The sequence below is a fragment of the Sapajus apella genome, unplaced genomic scaffold (genome assembly GCF_009761245.1).
Source record: "Sapajus apella isolate SASKATOON/1434 unplaced genomic scaffold, GSC_monkey_1.0 scaffold94, whole genome shotgun sequence".
NCBI lineage: Eukaryota > Metazoa > Chordata > Mammalia > Primates > Cebidae > Sapajus > Sapajus apella.
In genome coordinates this window covers 6371435-6379611 of record NW_022437034.1, presented here as the reverse complement: position 1 = coordinate 6379611, position 8177 = coordinate 6371435, and positions in this window count along the sequence as shown.

Here is an 8177-nt window from a genome sequence, read left to right as displayed (position 1 = left end):
TCTGCCTTCCCAATATTATCATGAGTTATATCAAAGGAGGAAATTGAGACAGTGCAGTTTGGTAACTTGCCTGACCTCACACATAGTCTCATTACATCATGACTAAGAAACAGAACCCAGGTCTTTCCCATGAAAGCCAAGCCCCATTAGAATGTGACAGTTGAGATTAGCAGCCATTTCTACTTTAGACGGCTTTCCTAATAGGAATGATTGCAGAGGGTGAGGGGCTGAGTCCAGAGTGGGAGGCCAAAGGCATGCTGATATTTGCCTTGAGAAGACAATAGCTATCTTTATGTTTAGCAGCAAAGGATGGATGAAGCTGTGTAAATGAGAGCTGCTTGGTGAATTGACCCCAGAAGCCAGTCTGCAGGAACGGGGGCTTGGCAAAGGTTGGGCCAAGGAACGTGATGCTCCCTGTGGCTCTCTATGAAGGCATGCAGCAGCGAAGAGGGGGAGAGGGTGCAAACACATTACAGCCCCCACAGATGCCATTTACCCCCATTTTACTACTGTCCAGGAAAGGGCAAATTCACTCTCCCTGCTGTCTAGATCAGAAGCCCCACCTCCTGCCTTCCTTTTGGAACCCTCCAAGAGAGCGCAGCTCCCGATACCCACTGACCTATCAAATGGGCTGAGGGCCACCTCCACCTCTGCCAAGCCCTGTTCGACCCAAGACTTAGCCTCAGATTCCCGTCGGATGCCACAACTCAGATGCTGGACCCACTCAGGAACTGTGGCTCAGTGAAGCAGGACTGTGCTCAAGGCTAGCCCTCCCCACTGTGGGCAGGTAGGGGTTCCACTCACTAGCTCTGGCCAATGAGAACAAACTATTTCATCAAGGCTAGGTCTCCCTCATCTCAAGGCCAGCACCGTGATCATTTCAGATGTTTTCCAACTCATTGTCCTTACCGGTCTTTGCTAGGATTCAGAACACGGTCAAGTTGCTTTGTGAACTGGTGTGTTATCTGCCCCTAAATACAATGACTGAATGGGGTCGGCAGAGCTAGCTCTGGTCACCAGAGAAATCAGAGCTCAAGATGGAAAGGGGGAAGGATAAAACTGTTCCTATTCAGAAATGATGTGATTGTCTATGACTATGTAAACACATTAATCAATCTATAAAAGAACTCCTAGAACACGACTTTAGCACTCACAGGATAAAAGGCCAGCAACCAAAAATCAATTATGGCCTGGCGCAGTGACTTACGCCTGAAATCCTAGCACTTTGGGAGGCCGAGGCGGGTGGATCATGAGGTCAGGAGTTCAAAACCAGCCTTTCCAAGACAGTGAAACCACATCTCTACTAAAAATACAAAAATTAGCCAGGCGTTGCAGCGGGTGCCTGTAATCCCAGCTACTTGGGAGGCTGAGGCAGGAGAATCATTTGAACCCGGAAGGCAGCGGTTGTAGTGAGCCGAGATCGCACCACTGCACTCTAGCCTGGGCAACAGAGCAAGACTCTGTCTCAAAAAAAAAAAAATCAGTCGTAATTCTAGACAGGCATGCGGGCTCACGCCTGTAATCCCCATGTATCCTAGCACTTTGGGAGGCTAAGGCAGGTGGATAAGTCGAGGTCAGGAGTTTGAGACCAGCCTGGCCACCATGGTGAAACCTTGTTTCTACTAAAATGACAAAAAAATCAGCCAGATGTGGTGGCACATGCCTGTAGTCCCAGCTACTTGGGAGGCTGAAGCACAAGAATTTCTTGAACCCAGGAGACAGAGGTTGCAGCAAGCCGAAATTGCGCCTTTGCACTCCAGCCTGAGTGACAGAGCAAGACTTTGTCTCAAAAAAAACCACGAAAAACAGAAAAGAGAAAAGAAAATAAACCAAATGATTAGAAATGAAAATGAAATGATGGGAGGGAGGAATAAAAAGCTAAGATGCTGGCAGTGATCATTTGTAGAGTTTGTTGGAGTTTACTCATTTACAGTGTTCAGTACTTTCACAACAGCCCAGGGGAGGGAGGAGGGAACCAGGAGCTTGGGGAAGACCTGCATCCTCATCCACCCTGTTCTGAAATCCCTTTGGGGGTTGCTGCCTCAAGCTGTGGGTGTTGTTGAAAGGCTCTTTAGGGGGTTCTTATCACTTTCTGAAGAAGAACCAGTCTGACTGGTAGCCTCAGCATCACCTGGAAACCTGTCAGAAATAAAAATTCCTGGCTGGGTGTGGTGGCTCACGCCTGTAAACCCACCACTTTGGGAGGCCAAGGTGGGCGGATCACTTAAGGTCAGGAGTTTAAGACCAGCCTGACCAACATGGTGAAACCCCATCTCTACTAAAAATACAAAAATTAGCTGGGCATGGTGGCACATACCTGTAATTCCAGCTACTCAGGAGGCTGATGCAGGAGAATCCCTTGAACCCGGGAGGCAAAGGTTGCTGTGAGCCGAAATCGTGCCACCGCACTCCAGCCGGGCGACAGAGCTACACTCTTATCTCAAAAACAAAAAAAACAAAAAATTAAAAAATAAAAAAGTTCCTCCCACTTAGGAAGAAGGTAGGGTTTAGCAATGTGTTTGAACAAGCCAGGTGATTCTGATGTGCACCTATACATTGTTCAAACCAGTGACTTCCTGTAACAAAGGCACAAGGGCTGCTGGAGGTTTGTGGCACCCTCTGCTGGTGCCCATCGGCAAAGGTTGACTTCTGAACCAAAAAAAAAAAAAAAAAAAAAGGTTCTCGTAACTCTGGTTTGTCAGGCTGTGCATTAAAAAAAAAAAATTAAGCTAAGAAAAGTGAAAAATCCTGCTTGCTATATTCTATCCAGGGCTGCCATGTCCCACTGCAGCTGTATTTTCCCTCGGCTCTGTTGCAGCTTTCATCTCCTTGCACGTCCTTCAGTTCTTCCACGGTCCTAATAAAGGACCCAGAAGCACTTGATGAAACCTTCAAGCATAACATGGTCTAGGGCCAAGCAAATTGGCCCACACAGGAGGTGGGTGGAGAAAGCTTTCTCTGCCTTGGCCAACACATGTCACTCCAGCTACAATGGAGATGTGAGGTGGAGATATGAGTCACTCCCCTGCACAAAACCCAGATCCTCCACTGGCTTCCCATGTCACTTGATGCAAAACTTAAGTTTTCATCAGGACCTTTGAGGACTATATGACTATAGCCTAGCTACTTCTCAAGTTCTCTTTCAATCACTTTTTTTTTTTTGAGATGGAGTTTTTGCTCTGTCGCCAAGGCTGGAGTGCAGTGGCATGATCTTGGCTCACTGCAACCTCCGCTTTCTGGGTTCAAGCAATTCTCCCACCTCAGCCTCCTGAATAGCTGGGATTACAGGTGCCCGCCACCACACCTGGCTAAATTTTTTTTTTTTTTTTTTTTTTTTGAGATGGAGTTTTGCTCTGTGGTGCAATCTCAGCTCACTGCAACCTCCGCCTCCCAGGTTCACGCAATTCTCCTACCTCAGCCTCCTGAGTAGCTGGAATTACAGGCAAGTGCCACCATGCCTGGTTAATTTTTGTATTTTTAGTACAGACAGGGTTTCACCATGTTGGTCAGGCTGGTCTCGAACTCCTGACCTTGTGATCCACCCTCCTTGGCCTCTGAAAGTGCTGGGATTACAGGCATGAACCACTGCGCCTGGCCTGCTTTCAATCACTCTTCCCCTTGTTCACTCTTAAGCCAAACTCTTTATTGTTTGTAGAACATGCCAAGGCTGCTCCAGAGGCTGGTGCACCTGCTATTCCCTCTGCCCCACATGGCCCTCGCTTCATTCAGGGCCTCTGCTCAAATGCCACCACTGCAGAAGGACTTCCTTTGGTGCTATCTCATTAGTGAGTGAGCATTCCCTCTCACTCTATTCTGTTCTTTTTCTGTCATAGCTGTTCGGGCTGCCTGAAGTCAGTTTCTGCTAGCCAAATATCACCAAGAGCATACCCTTAGTAAAACTAATTTTGTTTTGTTTTGTTTTTGAGACAGACTCTCACTCTGTCCCCCGGGCTACGATCTCGGCTCACTGCAACCTCTCTCAGGTTCAAGTGATTCTCCTGCCTCAGCCTCCCAATTAGCTGGGATTACATGTGCACACTACCATACCCGGCTAATGGCCTCCCAAAGTGCTGGGATTACAGGTGTGAGCCACCTTGCCCGGCCACCTTCTTGCTCTTATAGGCAAGAGAACTTGTGTAGCAAGGTCTTCTCCCCACAGGATGCTTCTTCTGTTCTAACTGGATAATCCTCTATGACCAGACTCTGTTTTTCTTTTCTTTTTTCTCTTTTTTTTTTTTTTTGAGACAGAGTCTTGCTCTGTCGCCTAGGCTTGAGTGCAGTGGTATAATCTCAGTTTACCCCAACCCCTGTCTTCCGCGTTCAAGCAATTCTCCTGACTCAGTCTCCTGAGTAGCTGGAATTACAGGCGCACGCCACCATGTCCAGCTAATTTTTTTATTTTTAGTAGAGATGGGGTTTCACCATATTGGTCAGGCTAGTCTCAAACTCCTGACCTTGTGATTCGCCCGCCTCGGCCTCCCAAAGTGCTGGAATTACAGGGATGAGCCGCTGTGCCCCACCAATAAATATTCTTTCAAAACATCTTCTATAGCTCAGATCCTGCACATCTATAATAAAGCCTTCCATCTGGGACAGGTAAAGCTGGGTCTTTGGAATGTCTTCCAGGTGACGGTAGGGCCAAAAATAGCTACTGCAGGCAGACAAGTATCAACACTACCCTTTACAGAACTTTAAAACAGAGAGCAACCGAGTCCTCTGGGCTTTCCCTTGGACCAGACAGGACTTAGCCTCCTACAGGTGCTCAGGGAAGACAATTATCAGAAAAAACTGCTACTTTTTAATGGCAAGAGGTGGCCAAAGCACTGTTACAAATTAAACAGGAGAAACACTCCTCAATCTGCTAAATCACCTTCCTGGCTGGGCACAGTGGCTCATGCCTATAATTCCAGCACTTTGGAAGACCAAGGTGGGAGGATTGCTTGAAGTCAGGAGTTCGAGACCAGCCTGGACAACATAGTGAGACCCCCGTCTACACACACACACACACACACATACACACACACAAAAGATTAAAAAGTATAATTTTAAAATCATCTTTCTTTTCCCACTCAACATCTCAGAGTCATTTGGGCTTTAACAAGTCATAGCTGGCAGTTTAGTTTCCCAGAAAGATCTGCATATCAACCAAGTTGTCACCATTCCATCAATTCCTTATATTACTATTTTTAAAACACTTTTGAAGCCTACTTTTGTAGCTAGGGAATTAAAATACAATTTTATTATTATTATTATTATTATTTGTGATGGAGTTTCACTCTTGTTGCCCAGGCTGGAGTGCAGTGGCAGGATCTCGGCTCACCACAACCTCTACCTCCTGGGTTCAAGTGATTCTCCTGCCTCAGCCTCCCGAGCAGCTGGGATTACAGGTGCATGGCACCACGCCCGGCTAATTCTTGTATTTTTAGTAGAGACGGGGTTTCTCCATGTTGGTCAGGCTGGTCTCGATCTCCTGACCTCAGGTGATCCACCTGCCTCGGCCTCTGAAAGTGCTGGGATTGCAGGTGTGAGTCACTGCACCCAGCCTAAGATACCATTTAAAAATCTATAAAATTAGGCTGGGTGTGGTGGCTTATGTCTGTAATCCCAGCACTTTGGGAGGCCGAGGCAGATGAATCACCTTGAGGTCAGGAGCTCGAGACCAGCCTGGCCAACACGGTGAAACTGTCTCTACTAAAAATACAAAAATTCGCCCGGTGGGGTGCCACGCGGCTGTAATCCCAGCTACTCAGGAGGCTGAGGCAGGAGAATCACTTGAAACTGGAAGGCAGAGGTTGCAGTGAGACTGCACTGTGGCGCTGTGCAACAAGAGCAAAACTGTGTCTCAAAAAAATAAAATAAGGCCGGCCATAGTGGACCACACCTGTAATCCCAGCACTTTGGAAGGCTGAGGCAGGGGGATCACCTGAGGTCAGGAGTTCAAGACCAGACTGGCCTAGATGGTGAAACATCGTCTTTACTAAAAATACAAAAAATTAGCCGAATGTGTTGGTGGGTGCCTGTAATCCTACTTGGGAGGCTGAGGCAGGAGAATTGCTTGAACCCGGGAGGTAGAGGTTACAGTGAGCCGAGATTGTGCTATTGCACTCCAGCCTAGGCAACAAGAGCAAAAGACTCTGTCTCAAAATAAATTAAAAAAAATAAAATTTATAAAATTGGCCCCCCCAAAAATTCTATAACACATTGCTTTGGCAATGGTGTGAACAGGCAAACTCATGCATTATAGTAGAAGAGTAAATTGGTACAACCTGTTTTGAGGTTAACCTGGAAATAAAATTTAAAATGCATGCGGCTGAGCATGGTGGCTCATACCTGTAATCCTAGCATTTTGGGACACCAAGGCAAGTAGATCACTTGAGCTCGGGAGTCTGAGACCAGCCTGGGCAACATGATAAAACCCCGTCTCTGCAAAAAATACAAAAATTAGCTGGGCGTGGTGGCACATGTACCTGAAGTCCCAGCTACTTAGGGGGCTGAGATGGGAGGATCACTTGAACCTGGGAGGTCAAGGCTGTAGTGAGACGAGATTGCGCCACTGCACCCCAGTCTGGATGACAAAGAGAGACCCTGTCTCAAAAAAAACACAACATAATAATTTAAAAAATGCACAAAGACTTTGACCCAACAACTTCAATGTTACCAATTTATTCTACAGATAAACTTGCACATATACAAAGTAACACTATTGTGGCATGGTTCAAATAGTAAACAATCTAACCTCCATCTTTCAGGGAATGAGTAAATAAATTACAGTATTTGTACAATGGAATACCACACTGCCATAGTGTAAGAATGAAGCCAATCCTGTCTGTATGTACTTATACAGAGAGACACTAATATACCATTCAAAAACGAGGAAAGCAGCTCCTGACAGTGAGGAGCTGGCCTGCCTCCAACACCTAGAACTCTCTGATGCTGGAAGCTGGCCTGGCACTCATAGCTAGGCCTTATTGTTCTATTGCTGAACATAAAAACTTTCACAGATCATCAACATCAGACAAGGAAATGGGTGACCATGATGGATCAAGATAAAAACAAGACTACTTAGTTTTTTTGTTTAGTTGGTTTTTTTGAGATGGTATTTCACTCTTGTCACCCAGGCTAGAGTGAAGTGGTATGATCTTGGCTCACTGCAAACTCCGCCTCCCAGGTTCGAGTGGTTCTCCTGCCTCAGCCTCCTGAGTAGCTGGGATTACAGGCGCCTGCCACCACGCCCAACTAATTTTTGTATTTGGTAGAGACGGGGTTTCATCATGTTGGCCAGGCTGGTCTTGAACTCCTGACCTCAGGTGATCCGCCTGCTTCGGCCTCCCAAAGTGCTGGGATTACAGGCGTGAGCCACTGCACCTAGCCAAAAACAAAACCACTTAGTAATCATGTCTGAACATAGACAAAAACATACACATTACTGAAACCACAAAAATGACCAAACATCCCTCTATCCTGGCTAATATGAATGACTGTTTCGTTCCTCCTGCCTTATTAAGATTTATTAAGATATTCAATAATAGAAATACGCCCATCTAATCCAGAACAGAGTCCCATTTCAGTAAAATCTTCCCTGGAAGCTGCATAACTCGAGTCCACATCCTGTCCTTTCCAACACCTTCCCACTGAGATGCCCCACAATTCCCCATGGAATATAACATGTGTATTCTCCATTATAACAAGCAAAACCCCAAGTTACTCAACTAAGGTGTGTCCTTGATCCTTGGCTGGAAGGCACTGGCACAGTTAAGTGAAATAAGCAAGATATGAAACCACATGTACATGTGCATATATGTGTATATGCTACAGTTGGAGTAAAATAATATAAACATTTAAAATTTTAAAAACATGTTTGTAAGCCGGGTGCAGTGGCTCACTCCTGCAATCCCAGCACTTTGGGAGGCTGAGGGCGGGCAGATCACCTGAGGCCAGCAGTTCGAGACCAGCTTGGCTAACATGGTGAAATCCTGTCTCTACTAAAAATACAAAAATTAGCTGGGCATGGTGGCAGGCACCTATAATCCCAGCTGCTGGGGAGGCTGAGGCAGGAGAATTGCTTGAACCCAGAAGGTGGAGGTTGCAGTGAGCCGAGATTGTGCCACTGCATTCCAGCCTAGGCAACAAAAGCAAAACTGTCTCAAAAAAAAAAAAAAAAAAAAAAAAGTCTAAAC